The sequence below is a fragment of the Geotrypetes seraphini genome, chromosome 8, assembly GCF_902459505.1.
Source record: "Geotrypetes seraphini chromosome 8, aGeoSer1.1, whole genome shotgun sequence".
Lineage (NCBI taxonomy): Eukaryota > Metazoa > Chordata > Amphibia > Gymnophiona > Dermophiidae > Geotrypetes > Geotrypetes seraphini.
Genome location: NC_047091.1, coordinates 79,996,051 through 80,013,188, shown reverse-complemented (window position 1 = coordinate 80,013,188; position 17,138 = coordinate 79,996,051). Strand labels below are relative to the sequence as shown.

General features: G+C 42.2%; 1 protein-coding gene across 1 annotated transcript in view; it reads left to right on the top strand.

The window, feature by feature from the left end:
- Window positions 1–201: 201 nt before the first annotated feature.
- Window positions 202–17,138, top strand: part of LOC117364438 (sodium/calcium exchanger 1-like) — a 79,775-nt gene continuing 62,838 nt past the window's right edge. The window contains exon 1 of the mRNA XM_033953600.1: window positions 202–973. The gene's annotated coding sequence lies outside the window, so the exon portion shown is untranslated. The remainder of the gene's footprint in view (window positions 974–17,138) is intronic.

Genomic DNA, 17,138 nt, shown 5'->3' with positions numbered 1-17,138 from the left:
CTGTGGTCTCTCCCCCTCCTCCATATTCTTCTCTTTCTCTCTATCTTCCCCCTCTCTCCCCGCCCCTCCCCGTGTCTCAGCAGTCTGCCTCTGATATTGGCTGCTCAGACTCCAGGGTGGAGCAAACTGATTGCAGCAGTGGTGACAGTGGGTTGTTATTCTGCTTTTTTTTTTTTACTATTATCTATGCCTTGACCAGCCCTTGCTCTGGCGCTGGGGCCAGCCTGTGTCCCCCCCCATCCCCAGGCTGACCCAGGCCAGGGCTTGTCCTCCCTGCCCAGTGATGGTCTCTCTAGCTTTGGCCAGGTAAGGGACGAAAAAGAGAGATCCAAAGCCATCCTGCGGCAGCCAGGAAAAAAGAGGGAGTCCGGGCTGCAGATGAGCCAGGGAGCTCCCGGAGGGAGGGTGGGGAGCATGGGCAAATGCCCGGGCTGCTGTGAGGACACAGGGGGAGGCATCCACGGGAGCCACTGATCATGGGGAGCGGAGTTGTAAGGGACCAGCTGTAGGGTAACTGACAGATGCAGGGCACGATGCAGAGGATTGGACCGATGGAGGGTTAGATAGACCTGTGGCGGAAAAGATATCTATTAGGGACAGAGTGGCGAGGGGCAGAGTGAGTGATTAACCTAAGGGCTAATCAGGGACTGGGAGCTTGCCAAGAGTAGAGGGGTAACTGGCAGATCTTGAGAAGGAAACCGACACCTTCTCCAAGGTAAATGATCTGGGGTAGAATCAGAGTGCAAAAACCTCATCCCTCTATTCCGGGTAAGAGAGAGAATCTGGCTGACTGACTGACACCCAAAGACCACTTCCGGACAGGCTGCTTTCATTAATCCTCTCCTTGGCTCTCAGACCCCGAGGCTCCCTCTTTCCCTGCTGCTGCCCGGGCCCCCCATCCACCCCTTTCCTACCGGCAGGACGGACAGACAGATTGCTACTTCCATCCAGATCATCCTCCTGGGACTCACAGGTAAGATATTTCTCCTAGAGATCACTTCAGCTGTCTAAATCCTTGTCTCAGGCTCTCACATGGATTAGTATATTTATTTAGATTTAGCTCATGCCTTTCTCAATAGTAGGTATTTTCTCAGAGGGTTTACAATCTAAGTTCCGTGTGAGGCAGTGAAGGGTTAAGTGACTTGTCCAAGGTCATAAGGTTCATCAGTGGAAGAAGCAGGATTTGGACCTTGGCTCTCATAGATATTGTGCTTGTAATAGATTTTTAAATAGAATGAGAACCCCCCCCCCCCCCCCTCAGTGCTTAAGGTGCGACAAGGGCATGCCGAGGGTCCAGGGCAATTACTGCACATGGGCGAGAGAGAACTTTTGGGTGGAGATGTTTGCCCTCTGGGCAGGAGTGCAGGGTTGTATCAGTGGCGGAACTACACACATCTGGAGTGATTTCCCCTTTCTTTCAGCTGCATTCTGAGCAGAGAGGGAACCTCAGCAAAAACGTGCATCTGGATTTCATGTATTGAATAACTGGGATTCTGAGGGTGTCTCTTGGTATTTGGTAGCATCTTAGTGAATATATTTATCTGTGTGCAGAGATGATTTTTCTCTGATGGTGGGGTACCACAGGTGTCTCTAACTGGTGGGCTGTCTGAGGAAATGGCTCCTTCTTGGTGCAGCGGGATATTGGATCTCTATGACAGTGTTTCTTGGCAGTGTTTAGAGGTAATTTTTGGAGCCAACTGGCTGATGGCTGTCTCTAAAAATGTATTACTGATGGTTGCCCTGAAACTTCTTTCTGAAAATGGCCCAGTGTATAGAGGTATCTAGAGATGTCTCTTTTCTATGGCTGCAGGTACTCTCTAGGAACCCCGCTGCCTAGATGATAGCTTTCAGGCAGCCTTAGCTCCAGCATCTCTGGATCACATCAGCTCTGCATCTGGAAGCCTCCCAAGAGGAAAAGAGAGCGGCCCTGGACCAATGCAGGAGGATGTGAGAGATTTGTGGGGGGTGTTTTAATACGGGTGGGGGTGTTGAAAGAGAACATCCCCGCTGCAGCTCCTTGTGACCCTGGGCAAGTCACTTAACCCTCCGTTGCTCCAGGGATAACTTCAATTGTGAACCCATTATGAACAGAAAAGGTGCCTGTACAGCGCTGCATGTCATACAGCTTATAAAAACAGAGGTTAGTAGCATCCAGGAAATGAATATAGGGAATTTGCAATCGTCTTTGAAATCTCCCAGATCAAAGGGGTCTGGTCTAAGGCAGGTCTGGGAGCGGGCATCTAACTCATTGGAGAGACAGTTTCTTATGCTTTTATAGCCTACGGTAGGACTCTATAGGGACCACAACAGGCGAAATGTTAAAAGTCACAGGAATTAAGAGGGGTGTAGAAAAGAATGGATTAGTTCATATGGAAATTTAATTTGGAGGAATGATATAAATATGTATGAAATATTATTATTATGATTCTTACTGTAATGAATGTATTTTTGTATTATCTTTTTTGTATTTCTTACTGGATTCTTTCAATAAAAATTGTTATAAATCAAAAAAGTCACAGGAGCACAGTATCAATCTGTGGCAGGGAAGGTTTGCTCCAGGCTCAGACTGTAGGGGCCACAGAGGTCAGAGTTTTAGGTTTGTAAGGGGTAGAGAATAGGGTTAGTGCTTCAGTTATGAAAGGGAAGAGATGTTAGGAGATAAATCTATACAGGGATGGAAGGGAGCCGGAACGGTTGTGACAGAAGTAGGGATAGGTAGGTTTTAGTTTATACAGGGTACAGCAAATATTAGTAGGGGTTTGCTTATGATGGGGAAAGGGGATGAGGTTAAGAGGTTTGGTTATGAAGGGGGCTACCAGGTGGGATTGTGAGTATGGTTAGGAAAGGGATAGGGGATTTGTGATAGTGAAGGAACTGGGGAAATATGGTTGATGATTTGGTTATGAAGGAGGTAGAGGATGATGGTGGTCAGGATTTTAGTAGAGGATGGTTTGGATTGGCCTATAGTGAAGGGTATATGGGACTGGCTCAAGGTTTGGGTATGAAGGGGGAAGGGCTTCATACTTTGGTTAAGAAGTGAATAGAGGATGGAGTCGGGGGCTTGGTAATGAATAGGTTATCCTTGGAGTTTGGCTATTAAGGGGATAAAGGCAGGGATCCAAGGCTTGGGGACAAGCGGGTAGGGGATGGAGTTAGGCATTTGGTAATGATAAAAATGGGGTCGGTGTGTGTGGTGAACAGGATAGGAATGAGATGGGAAGTTTGGTAATGAAGAGGTTATGGGAATGCTTTGGGGTTTGGCTATGAAGGGGATGTGGGGCTGAGGCTTGATGCCAAGCTGATAAGGGAAGGAGTTAGGTAGTGAAGGCTGGGGGGATCTGATGATGAAGTGAATAAAGAGATGGGGGTCGGGGGGTGTTTATGATTTTTTTTTTTTTTAATGTCTCACCCATGTAGCGACAGCCAGATTGCAATTATTTATTCTGTCCTCCATATACACAAAGTCAACCGAATCTAGACGAAAGGATGGAAGCGATTCGGAAGGTTTAACAAACTGGAGCGTCGGGATCGGCGTGTGGGGCCCTCGCAGGAGCAGTCAGAGGAGTCCGAGGGGTGGGGGGAGGGTCAAGACTGCAGTCGAAGGGATCCCGATCTCCAGAGTAGCGCTATGAACCCAGGACTGCCGTTGCAGCTAGGGGAGAGACCCTGAACCCCATGGAACCAAACCCCCCCCCCCCAAAGACGATATCCAGGCCGCAGGAATTCCGGAACCTTCTCCCTTTCCATGTGGGGGAAAGAGAAACGGGAGTGAGTCTGAATCCCCAGATAGCCTGGACTGAAATGGCCCATAACTGGCCGCTTTCTTATGAGGAGGTCGCCGGATTGCACCTGTTCCTCAGAGCGATCAGCCCCCACCAGCACCGTCCGAGCTGGAAATTGTGTTCACTTGTGCAATTCAAAACAGGGCCAATGACACTTCCCTCTCACTCCTGGATGGGGGAGAGTGGGGGGGGGGAGTGCTGCCCTAGAAAAGTGACACAGTTCCGTTGGGGAGGAGTGTTCGAGGTCAGACAGGCTGCCGTGCTATAGCGAATCTGAGTTTTCTCATCTAGGATAATGAACCCCACTCGGTAGCTCTCTCCTAAAAGATGGTCAAGGGAGGAGGGGGATCATGGCGCCTTGATTAGTATTTGAGGAAACAACTCGGGAACATTTGTGTTGTCACTCTTAAAACGTGCGTTAGGGATTTGTTTTGGGGAAAAATGTCATTAAGATAACTTTAATAACTAAAATGCACTTTGAAGGAACGTTTATACTTCCATAGGAGGAAGCCGAAAAACATTACCAGAGCTGTCAATTTATTCAATTCCAGGAAAAGAGTGTAAGCCAGTCCAGGGCTTCTGACATTCCATCCTATTGCATTGTGGGTCCTGTAGCGCTGATTTCAACCAGTAGAGTAAAGGACTACAACTCCCATAGTGCTTCAAGATGTAAATTCAAAATGAGGAATGGTCAAAACGGCTCCCTATTGGTAACTAGACAGCTCTGAATTATTAGTTTAAATCAGGGGTAGGGAACTCTGGTCCTCGAGAGCCGTATTCCAGTTGGGTTTTCAGGATTTCCCCAATGAATATGCATGAGATCTATTTGCATGCACTGCTTTCAATGTATATTCATTGGGGAAATCCTGAAAACCCGACTGGAATACGGCTCTCGTTCCCTACCCCTGGTTTAAATGAAAATTGTATTAGCTGTCCAGTGAAGAGCAAAGATATTACAGATTTTGAAAAGAGAGAGAAGGACAATAGAATTTATCTATATAGGAACCTAAAGGAAATGGGCACAAGAAGAGTTGCCAAGCTATCCAGTTCCGGGAGGGTGATTTTCTATGCCAGTCCAGGATGTCTAACAAACTCATTCTGGTGTATTATGAAACCTGTAATTTGGAGTCAGGTCCGTCCAATCAGTGGCAGTGACCCAGGCTAAGAACAGAACTTAGAGGTGCTGTTAACATTCACACTGCTTAGTGTTGACAGCAGCATCCTAAAGTACAGTAAATTAGCTCAGGGCCCCTTTTACAAAGCTGAGGTAGCTGCACCGAAGGAATTGATTGGGCTTCTGTGCATTTACAGTGGCAGCATCGCAACCATGGCTTTGTAAAAGGGGCCCTCAGTGGCTGGGCTGAGGAGACCAGGTTTGCTCTTCATTTGGGAATTGTATCAGATCATGCTGAGCCTGAGGCAGATATTAAACCAAAGGAAAAAATAAAAAAGGCATGGAACTTTGTGTTTGCTGGTGACTAAGCCTTTTTTTCAAGGAGCAGCTTACCAAAGAAACAGGTGGAAAAAAAATCTTATTTGAATGCACAGTGGCATCATTTATTTTATGCGATTGTTTTGTCTTATAAAACAATAAATACCACACATCATAATTTAAGAACATATGAGTTGCCATACTGAGACAGATTAAAGATCCATCAAGCCCAGTGTCCTGTCTCCAACAGTGGCCAACCCAGGTCACAAGGGATCCAGGATGATTCAGCGAGCGTGGCCATATCAGCACTGAATCGTCCTATGAAATATTCCCGGGATATTTGAAAGACCCATCCCCTTCAGTTATTAAAAGGAAGTCTACATCGTCTCCCTCTCACCATCAAAGAAAATGAGAATCTCAGTTGAAAGGGGTCAACAGTCAGATGTTTCAGCTTCCTTGAAGCCTCCGGTACCGACCGACACCCAGAACGTCAGCCCCTTCTAAAGTAATAAGGACCCAACCAATAGGAAGTCGAGAGTCAAAAAATGGACACCACACATTGGGCGATTGGCACCGGCACCAACACTGGCACTGCTCGCCAGGCACACCAATGCACCATAGCTCGGCATCACCCTGACACCGAGAGTCATTGGAATAAAACATAAGACCTCATGTCGGGGAAGGGTTGAAATGTTCCCCCACATCCCCCCAAAGTATACCTAACAGCATCAGTGCCCACACTGGCACTGTTCGCCAGGCACACCGGTGCCTCATAGCCTGGGGTCCTACCGACACTGAGTCATTTGGATGAGATCTCGTTTGGAAGGGTGATGTACCCCACACATCCCCAAACTTCACCTACTCCCCTTCCACGGGCAGATCCAGCCGTTCTCTCTCTCTCTTTTCTTGCTATTGAGTGGAGTGGAGCAGAAGGAAAGCCAACTAGACTGTAGAAGGGCAGTGTCTAGGACGAGTCAGCACGGCTGTGATAAACATCCCACGATGAACTAGCCATGATGAATCATCCCATTCTGGTCATGGGATCTTGCCAGGTACTTACTAAAACATATTTTATGCTGTTTATACTAGGGGAAATCCACTGCTTATTCCATCCATCTTAATAATGGCTTATGGATTTTTGTTTTAGGAAATTATCCAAACCTTTTTAAACCCTGCTAAGCTAACAGCTTTAGCAAAGTTGCTTACCTGTAGCAGGTGTTCACCAAGGACAGCAGGCACACATCCCCACATTATTTGTTTGGTGCATAATAAAAGAGTTATAAAATAAAAAGAAAATATATATGAATTGTTTTGAATTGTTACTCTCCTAGACTTTTAGATAGCCCAGACTATTTATTTTTTAATTAAATAAAATTAATGAGACTGAACATTGTAAAGGGTAGAAAAGAAGGAAAACTCATGAAGAGAGTTAATAACAACTGGTTCTTAGAAGAAAGGAAACACATAAAATCTAACATTTTACATGCTAATAAGAGTGAAAAGTCTGAGAGAAATCGTACAAGATTTAACAATAACAGAATCCTTTATAGTTTCTATGAATGGTTTTATTTGGACAAGTCTGTTTTCTTTCAGGGTCTGAAACTAATCAAAGCTAATTACAAGAAGAATATCTAAGCTTCTGTGGCAGCACAAAATTGATATGTTAAACTCACAAAACTCAAAAAAAAGATATAGTGGAACTAGAAACATTCAGAGAAGGGCAACCAAAATGATTTAAGAAGTGGAATGGCTTCTCTATGAAAAAAGGCTAAAGAGGTTGGGGCTCTTTATTTGGAGAAGAGACAACTAAGAAGTCTATAAAACCATGAGGGGTGGAACTAAGTGATGTAGCTAAGTCTGGCTCCCCAAACAGTTTAGCAGTTCACTCCCCTCTCTCGCTCCTCTGTCCCCCAGTTAGAATGTTTCAATAATAGAGACAGTGTAAATAAGTTTGAGAGCTGTGGTAGTCAGGGTCTTCGGACGCAGCCAATGGCGAAACGCGTCAGGACCCCAGACCGGCAATATGTTACAGCGTAATGAAGCTAAATTTTTCTTTTTCACACTTTTAAACAACGTTTAACACTGTGTGTTAAGTAAAAATAATTATCACTCACAAAAGAAGCACGTAGTGCAGTGATTGAGACACGAGCCGTTCTAGTGGTGGGCTCCCTAGCTCAGGGGTAGGCAATTCCGGTCCTCGAGAGCCGGAGCCAGGTTAGGTTTTCAGGATATCCACAATGAATATGTATGAGATAGATCTTCATGCACTGCCTCCTCGAGATGCAAATCTATCTCATGTAGATTTATTGTGGATATCCTGAAAACCTGACCTGGCTCCGGCTCTCGAGGACCGGAATTGCCTACCCCTGCCCTAGCTCATCGTACGGTCTCTAATGGTCAATGGCTCCTTTTTCTGGAGCCATATGGTAACCCTGCAGAAACCAGAATGGAATTGTCCAGATCAAAATGATGTGCACTAAAAAAGTGTCCTCCAATTCATCTGGTAATATGAAGATCTTTATTCCTCCAATATCACAATGATACATTCAATGACTCAATGACTCGACATGTACATGTTTCGGCCAATAGGCCTGCCTCAGGAGTCTATAAGTACATATGTTAACATATAAAAAGAGCATGAATGACTTCATATTAAATAAGAATCATTAAACCAAGATACATATAAAAACCAAATCATATATAAAAAATATATATAAACATACGACCATGAAGACACATATATATCATAAAAACATTAATCAAGCACTTAAACACTACTTTAATAACAATGATAAAATCTATCGATCAGTATAATACAATAAATGTTATAAAATAAGAATTTTATGAAACTAGCACATATTATATCATTAAAACCATAATTAAAAAGTAAAGTAAACACAAAGGAGTAGGAAAAAGCCTCATAGAACTCGCACCGAGATATCATTAAAAAAATTAATTATACATTAAACATACAGTTACCATAAAAAGTAAAAAAATAATTAAAAATTAAAAATTAATCAAACCATACCTTAAAAGTCATGAATGATGATATTCGAAGTATGCTGGTACTCAAATAGATTTAACCAAAACTCAATCAAAAAGGAGTGTCATCTTATAATGTAAAAAAAAGGGGATAAAAAATCATCTAAAAACACATACATAAACATAAAAATTATATGAATTAATAAATAAATAGGTTTTATGAATGAAGTGACCACCATACTGAAATGTTAAAATTTATAATAAACAAGCTACCCCACTTGGTAATGCAATGTGAACCAAAAAGTACAAAAACAGGCAATTTGATTGAGATATGGAGTCTATTCTATTGTAAATAAAAAGGTGCTAAGCCAAGCAATTTGATTAAAGCATGGACAACAAATTGTGGTAAATGAAAAATCTACGCTTTGGGCCTTACAAAGACTAGGCCGACGTACGTTGCGATGACCAACATTGAAAAACCGACTGGCCTGAGGGACACAAAACTTAGCTAAACCCAACTTAAACAATTATATTTAAAAGAAGCCTGTACCAAAACAAATTCAAAAATAACTTACCAAATGAATATTTAATACTTTAAACCATTACTTACATCTTGTCTATGCTTTGAGGCTTATAAAATCTAGGCCGACGTGCGCTGCGATGGCCTGCATAGAAAAAACAGCCGGCCAGAAGAACGCTAAAATTTAAACTAAACCAAACACGGAAAAGGAGCCTGCAACAATTAGACCCAAACTCAACTTGCCGAACATATAGTGAATACTTTAAAGCATTACTTACATCTCGTATGATATGAATGCTGCCAACTAACACCGAGCGTCTTGCTGTAAAAAGGAAAGCTTTGAAAGGACCCAATTTTAAAGCTGTCTCCAATGTGCGACGTAACACGCTTTCCAGACCAGCTGATGTACATAAACCACCATATTGTCTGGAGGGACCAGCGGGCTAGCTTGTCACTCAAAACAATCAAAGCTTTAAACACATAATATAGAAAATTACATAAAAGAAATGAATATATAACCACATTGAATAAAATATGAATAGTACTTAGTGATATCTGGTGACAAACTCCATAAAAGGTATATAAGAAATATAAAAGACACATTAATAGGACCATACTGATAAAAAATAAAAGTGAAACATAAATGTATATGCAAATAAACCCAAGTTAATAGGCGTTGTGAACCAAGAAGTATATAAACATCAGTGTATATATAAAACATGTATGATCATAATGTATAAAATAGATCATACTCCCTTACCACATTTTCCAAAGGTAGAGTATACTCCCTCACATCTATTTTTTAATATATAAAAAACTGTGAACCAGTTCTCATCGCCATCTATGACGGACATATAAATACAATCAATAAACATGAAAATAACAATAACAGACAGGCATGTCGCAATAATATAACAATAGATATAAAAACAATGATATGGTAACCCTAACATAGGATGAAAGTAAAAGGGAGCCGACTCAGGAAGAACTACTTCTTTATGGAAAGGGCGATGAATGTGTTTAATGGCAACCCAGTGGAGGTTGTGGAGTCGAAGACTGTATCTGAATTCAAGAATACATAGATCTCTAGGGAAGAAGAAAGGATAATAGATGGCATGGATGGTCAGACAGGATAGACCATATAATAAGAACATAAGAATTGCTGCTTCTGGATCAGACCAGTGGTTTCAAGTTTTATTTTGATTTGATAAATCCATCGTACCCAGCAGTCCGCTCACGCGGCGGCCCCCAGGTCAAAGACCAGTGCTCTAAATGAGTCCAGCCTCACCTGCGTACATTCCAGTTTAGCAGGAACTTGTCCAACTTTGTCTTGAATCCCTGGAGGGTGTTTTCCCCTATAACAGACTCCGGAAGAGCATTCCAGTGAAGAAAAACTGGGTGAAGAAAAACTTATGTTTGTACGGAATCTATCCCCTTTCAACTTTAGAGAGTGCCCTCTCGTTCTCTTCACCTCGGAGAGGCTGAACAACCTGTCTTTATCTACTAGGTCTATTCCCTTCATTATCTTGAATGTTTCGATCATGTCTAATCTAATGCTTAGTTTTGTATGCCGGGTCCTCAATCTGGAAAAGCTCGACTCGGTTTACAGTGGTTAGATAAGATAATAAAAATATAAAACAGTGATTAAATTATACAAATAAACAGTATAGCAGAAATGTCCCCTCTCAGTCTCCTCTTTTCAAGGGAGAAGAGGCCCAGTTTCTCTAGCCTCTCACTGTATGGCAATTCCTCCAGCCCCGTAACCATTTTAATCGCTTTTCTCTGGACCCTTTTAAGTAGTGCCATGACCTTCTTCATGTATGACGACCAGTGCTGGCCTTCATTTTTCTATGACAGGAAGAGAAGTGGAATATTCATACTGCTCACATATTGCCCAAGGTAAAGAGGTGCCCACCCTTAGCTTAAGCAGATGAAGATAACATCCCTGCTGCAGCCAAAGGCCATGAGCCTCTTAAGTTTTTAAAATTAACTTTTGTGGTCTAACCACAAGTGAGAGGACTAGAAGTCACCTAATGGTTGCAGGGGTTGGCAACAAGGGCCGCAATCTAGTCGGGTTCTCAGGATTTCCCCAACGAATATGCATGAGATCCATTTGCATACAATGGAGGCAGTGCATGCAGATAAATCTCATGCATATTCATTGGGGAAATCCTGAAAACCCGGCTGAATTGCGGTCTTCGAGGACCGAGACTGCCCACCCCTGGTAGAGCAACAGCCAAGGGAATTCATTTCAAAATTCTACAGCAGCTCTTTGTGATCTTGGTCAAGTCACTTAACCCTTCATTGCTTCAGGTATAAACTTTAATTATAAGCCTTCCAAGGACAAGAAAATACCTAATGTGCCTGTATGTATAGAACTCACCTTGAGCTACTACTGAAAAAAGGCTTCCAGTCTATTCATTTGTAGTTAGACCACAAAAGCTATAGTATATGGGGCAAAGTATTTCTGTGTACGAGAGAAGAGCAGGGCTTGGGGATGATTGTGTCTGACGATCTCAAGGTGACAGAACAGGTAGAAAAGGCAACAATCAAAGCCAGGAAGATGCTTGGGTGCATAGGGAGAGGAATGGCCAGCAGGAAAAAGAAGGTGATAGTCTCTTGTGAGGCCCCATCCGGAATACTGTGTGCAATTCTGGAGACATAAAAGATATAAATAGGGTGGAGTTGGTCTAGACTCTAGAGGGCTGCTACAAAATTGGTTAGCGGTCATTGTCATAAAACATATAGGGACAGACAGGTAGGGCAGAGGGGATATGATAGATGTTTAAATCCAAAATTTCAAAAAATGTCACTCACCAGCAGTGGGATACCACAATAAGATCAAACATTAAGGCTGGGTGTGCACACTCTGATGTCTGAAGCTGTTCGAATCCCTGAAGAAACCAATTGAAAGTTGGTGAAATGAGTGCTTGTTGGAGCTTGGTTAGCTGTGTCCTGAAGTCTTTGAATTTTCTATATGAGGCTGTGGATTACTGCTGCTGAAAAAGAAGTGCACTGAAGACCGGCAGCTGCCTTTTGATTGAGTTCTCTGGCGCCAGAGCTAAGTAGTTTTTTGCATCTGTTTTTTTCAGCATGTTACACTTTAAAGCTTTGTAGCTTGAAAACTTTTGTAAAACTATTTAAAAAAAGGCTAAAAACATTTAAAACAATAGTAAAAAATATTATAACGTTTTGAAATTTTTTTGGGATTACTGTGCATAGTAGTGGGTTATTCCCCCTGTAGATCTTTAAACATTGTTACAAGGGTGTGAGTTTTTTGCCGATGACAATAAGAACGCCAGCTGAAAATCATCAAAGATTGTTGCATGATATAAGGTTTTGAGGCTTTTTCTCCACCTGTTTTATATCTTAATGTTTGATCTTATTGTGGTAACCCACTGCTGGTGAGTGACATTTTTTGAAATTTTGGATTTTTTGTCACTACGAAAGTGTTCTTGAGAGATGTTTAAATATCTCTGTGGCATTAATGTACAGGAGGTGAGCCTTTTTCAGATGAAGGAAAACTCCAGCATGAGAGGGCATAGGACAGGGCTGCCCAATTCTGGTCCTCGAGATCTACTAGCAGGCCAGGTTTTCAGGATATCCACAATGAACATTCATGAGAGAGATTTGCATACCAAGAAGGCATTGCAGGCAAATCAGTCTCATGCATATTCATTGAGGATATCCTGAAAACCTGCCTGCCAGTAAATCTCGAGGACAGGAATTGGGCAGCCCTGGAATAGGATGAAAGGAAGAGGTGATAGGCTCAGGAGTAATCTAAGGAAATACTTTTTTACAGAAGTGTGGGACAGACATGCGGGATCTCTTAGGGATGAGCAGACTGGATAGGCTATTTGGCGTTTAGCTGCCATCATGTTTCTGTTTCTAAATTTAGAAAAATAAATAAAAGAGGAGACAACACAGGAGGGCCTAGGTGGGTCATAGCTCCACCACCTTGGATTCATGCTAACCCAGTTAGTGGTAGTGATGTGAACCAGTAATAAAAAGAACTGGAGGCAGTGCCAACATCCATACTGCATCATGCCCATCCATGTTATTCTGAGAGCCTACTAAAAAGTAGAAATCCTAGCTATATCATTGCAACCTTTATGCTATAATGAGCATTAGCAAGGAATCAGAGATTATCTCCAACATACCCTGGCACAGGGTTGAAGTTCAGCAGAGTGAATCTGTTTGGAGACATTACACCGAGTGAAGATATTCCAGGCATATTGAGAAAGAAAGTGAGGTCTGGGGTTGGGTGGTTCAAGCCCTGAAATCAAATTTTAATCTTTGGGGCATAATTATGTGTAGGGTTACCAGATTTTCCGTTCAGAAAATCCGGACCCCCTTAGACCCCCAGACCTGCCCAGTTCCACCCGTCCTATCACAATCCAGTCAATGCCCTAGCCCCACCCCCTGCTGTCTGCTCTGGTTGGGTGCGTATGTACAAGCGCATGACATCATCGTGTTGCCCTCCTGCCTGACTGCAATTTTGAGAGAGGCTTTTCAAAACCCAGACAAAGTGCCGGGTTTTAAAAAGCCGTCTGGACCTCCGGACATGTCCTCAAAAGGAGGACATGTCCAGGGAAATCCGAACCTCTGGTAACCCTAATTATGGGGACCTGGAAGTCCATTTTATCTGTAGTTAGCTGATTCAAGCCAGGAGGCCTGATCAACACTAGATCTTCCCTCTCGGGACTCTGACTGTGCCTTCTAAGCTCTAAGTCCTGCCTTACGAGGAATGCATTAACCCTCATTGTTATGAATGCCGGATAGTACATCCCAAAAGTCTTGCACACCAAAAAATCACAGAGTCACAAAAACAGTCTAATTCAACTATTCATGAAGAATATCCTTATTGAGGACCGTAAGGGGTATCAGACAACCCGACAAACAGCATAGTTTGAAGGGAGAACTTCTTCATTTGCCCCTCGGAACCTCCTCCTCCGTTTTATCGTTTTTACTTTGCTTATTGCATTATAAGTTATTTTTTGTCAATGTGAATTATCTTATCGTTTCATATGAACATATATAAGGTTACTTAGCTTTCAGCATTTAGCTTAAGATCAATCCCCTGAACGCCAACGCGTTTCGGATGTCTTTGTCAAGGCGACATGGGGAGCTGAAAAACCAAGAAACAAATCATTAGGGTTAAGGCCTCCGACCAAACTATTAACAGGTTTTTAAAATTTTTTAATATTTTAGGACGGCCCAAACCCACTAATTATTCAACATTACTTACATTCATAGCAAACATGCACAGCGTACCGCCAACCGGCTAGAAAAGCAAGCCGCGGCATTCTGACTCTGGGATTTAAATACCCCTCCCAAATGACGACATATCCGGGGACACAAACTACATTACCTCATGACATTTAAAGAGAAAAGAACCTCTTTAAACCAAAGCTACCTCTTAACCTATTAAGGAGACAATTTAAACCCTAAAGCCAGACTTAAAGGTCAGCTTGGGCTAACCAGTCCGAAGATTCGTTTAACCCCTTAGGGGACATCGAGTCTAGTATGAACATCCACCGGAGCTCACAACGGTTAAGCCTCCGGACAGTGTTCCCACCCTCCCACCCTACATTAATACGGTCCATAACACGCCATTTAAGATCTTTAAGGGTATGGCTGCAGCTAATCCAATGACGAACCAACGGAGAAGATTCAGTATGAGTGTGCACTCTAGATTTATGCTCGGTCAAACGGACAAAAGAGCTAAAAATGCTCATAGAGAGTGGTTGTTGCAGGATACGAGTAGGGACGATAACTCCCTTGATACGGTGGCCTTTGTTCAGGAGTTTTCTACCCTTGCCCACCGGGTTTCAAAAATTGTGAAGAAGCACTGGCATATCCCTAGGTTGGTCATTCCCACTCTCGATGATCAACCGTTATGTTCATACCGAAGAAGAAGAAACCTGGGTGAAATGTTAAATCACCATAAACTTCAGGAGAGAACGTTACTCGTGAGTGGGAATCACCTACCTTGTGGTCAATGCCAGTGGTGTGCGTACACTATCCCGGGGGAATGTTGGACTCATCCCAGTACCGTGGCCATATATAAGACCAAACATAACACCACATGTAATTCGGATAACGTTATTTACGTTATTCAATGCCCCTGTCCAAGCTGTATGTGGGCAGAACAACTCGCCCCATACGGGTCCGTTTGACCGAGCATAAATCTAGAGTGCACACTCATACTGAATCTTCTCCGCTGGTCCGTCATTGGATTAGCTGCGGCCATACCCTTAAAGATTTAAATGGCGTGTTATGGACCGTATTAATGTAGGGTGGGAGGGTGGGAACACTGTCCGGAGGCTTAACCGTTGTGAGCTCCGGTGGATGTTCATACTAGACTCGATGTCCCCTAAGGGGTTAAACGAATCTTCGGACTGGTTAGCCCAAGCTGACCTTTAAGTCTGGCTTTAGGGTTTAAATTGTCTCCTTAATAGGTTAAGAGGTAGCTTTGGTTTAAAGAGGTTCTTTTCTCTATAAATGTCATGAGGTAATGTAGTTTGTGTCCCCGGATATGTCGTCATTTGGGAGGGGTATTTAAATCCCAGAGTCAGAACGCCGCGGCTTGCTTTTCTAGCCGGTTGGCGGTACGCTGTGCATGTTTGCTATGAATGTAAGTAATGTTGAATAATGGGTGGGTTTGGGCCGTCCTAAAATATTAAAAAATTTTAAAAACCTGTTAATAGTTTGGTCGGAGGCCTTAACCCTAATGATTTGTTTCTTGGTTTTTCAGCTCCCCATGTCGCCTTGACAAAGACATCCAAAACGCGTTGGCGTTCAGGGGATTGATCTTAAGCTAAATGCTGAAAGCTAAGTAACCTTATATATGTTCATATGAAACGATAAGATAATTCACATTGACAAAAAATAACTTATAATGCAATAAGCAAAGTAAAAACGATAAAACGGAGGAAGAGGTTCCGAGGGGCAAATGAAGAAGTTCTCCCTTCAAACTATGCTGTTTGTCGGGTTGTCTGATACCCCTTACGGTCCTCAATAAGGATATTCTTCATGAATAGTTGAATTAGACTGTTTTTGTGACTCTGTGATTTTTTGGTGTGCAAGACTTTTGAGATTATCTATTAAAGGACTATTGGATAGTACATCCATCATATATATCCAATGAGAGCAAGATTTTTTTCATTAAAGAACATAAGAATAGCCTTACTGGGTCAGACCGTTGCACCATTTAGCCCAGTATCCCCTCTTCACAGAGGCCAATCCAAGTCACAAGTACCTGGCAAAACCCCAAATAGTAACAACACAAGTAGATCAACTTCTAAGTTATCCAACCCACAAATAAGTATCGATAATCAAAGAAAAGGGGGTATAATGGATAATTTATACAGTACTTGCTTTGAAAATTTTTTCCGCACATCTATCTTTTCTTTTATAATTAATGTACCACTTCTATTAACCCACTATTTTTGTCATTAAAATGATACCCTATTTTAACAATAAACTCACCCCCCAGCAAATCAATTAAGAGGTTTGAAGTATCATTGTTGTCAGTAAAGAGACCTCTTATAACATGGATGTTATTTCAAGTCTTCATCCTGAATGCATGTGGTATAATCATTTACTTCAAAACCTCCTTCCTAACCTCAACTTTAACTGTTTATTGATTTATTTAATATAAAGACTAAAAACTAACTGAGGGTTTGATTCTATCATTAATTTTTAAAGGTTATTTCTTTAATTTAATTGTGATATCAAAACAAATCAATTCATCAAATATATTCTTTAAAGAAGAACAGCAACACTTATCTTAATGACTTTCCAGCCAAAACCAACGTTGGAGGGCCATGAACTACCTGACGCTCAACCTGATTTGGAGCGTTTCAGCTATCAATCAGCCTTTATCGGGGGACAATATTGCTGCTGTGCCACTTCCAAATTTGTGAGCCTTACATGATGCAACCTTATTGTTAAAGTAGGGTATCATTTGAATGGCAAAAATAGTGGGTTAATAGAAGTGGCACATTAATTATAAAAGAAAAGTTAGACACTGATGTGCGGAAAAAAATTTTCAAAGCAAGTTCCGTATAAATTATCCATTATACCCCCTTTTCTTTGATTATCAAAAACCCAAATAGTAGCAGCATTCCATGCCACTAATCCAGGGCACCCCTTTAAGTCACTATTGGGTAATAAATTTACAAACTAGTATTCCAAAATGGTGAAACATTCATGAAAAACAATCAGTAAGAGCACTATAAACTTAAAACCACTTTATAAACTGCCTGAAGGATGGTTCTGAGCTCCTTCTGGCAGTTTATAAAGTGGTTTTAAGTTTATAGTGCTCCTACTTGTTGTTTTTGACCAATCCAGGGCAAGCAGTAGTTTCCCCCATGTCTATCTCAATAGCAAACTATGGTCTTTTCCTCCAGGACCTTGT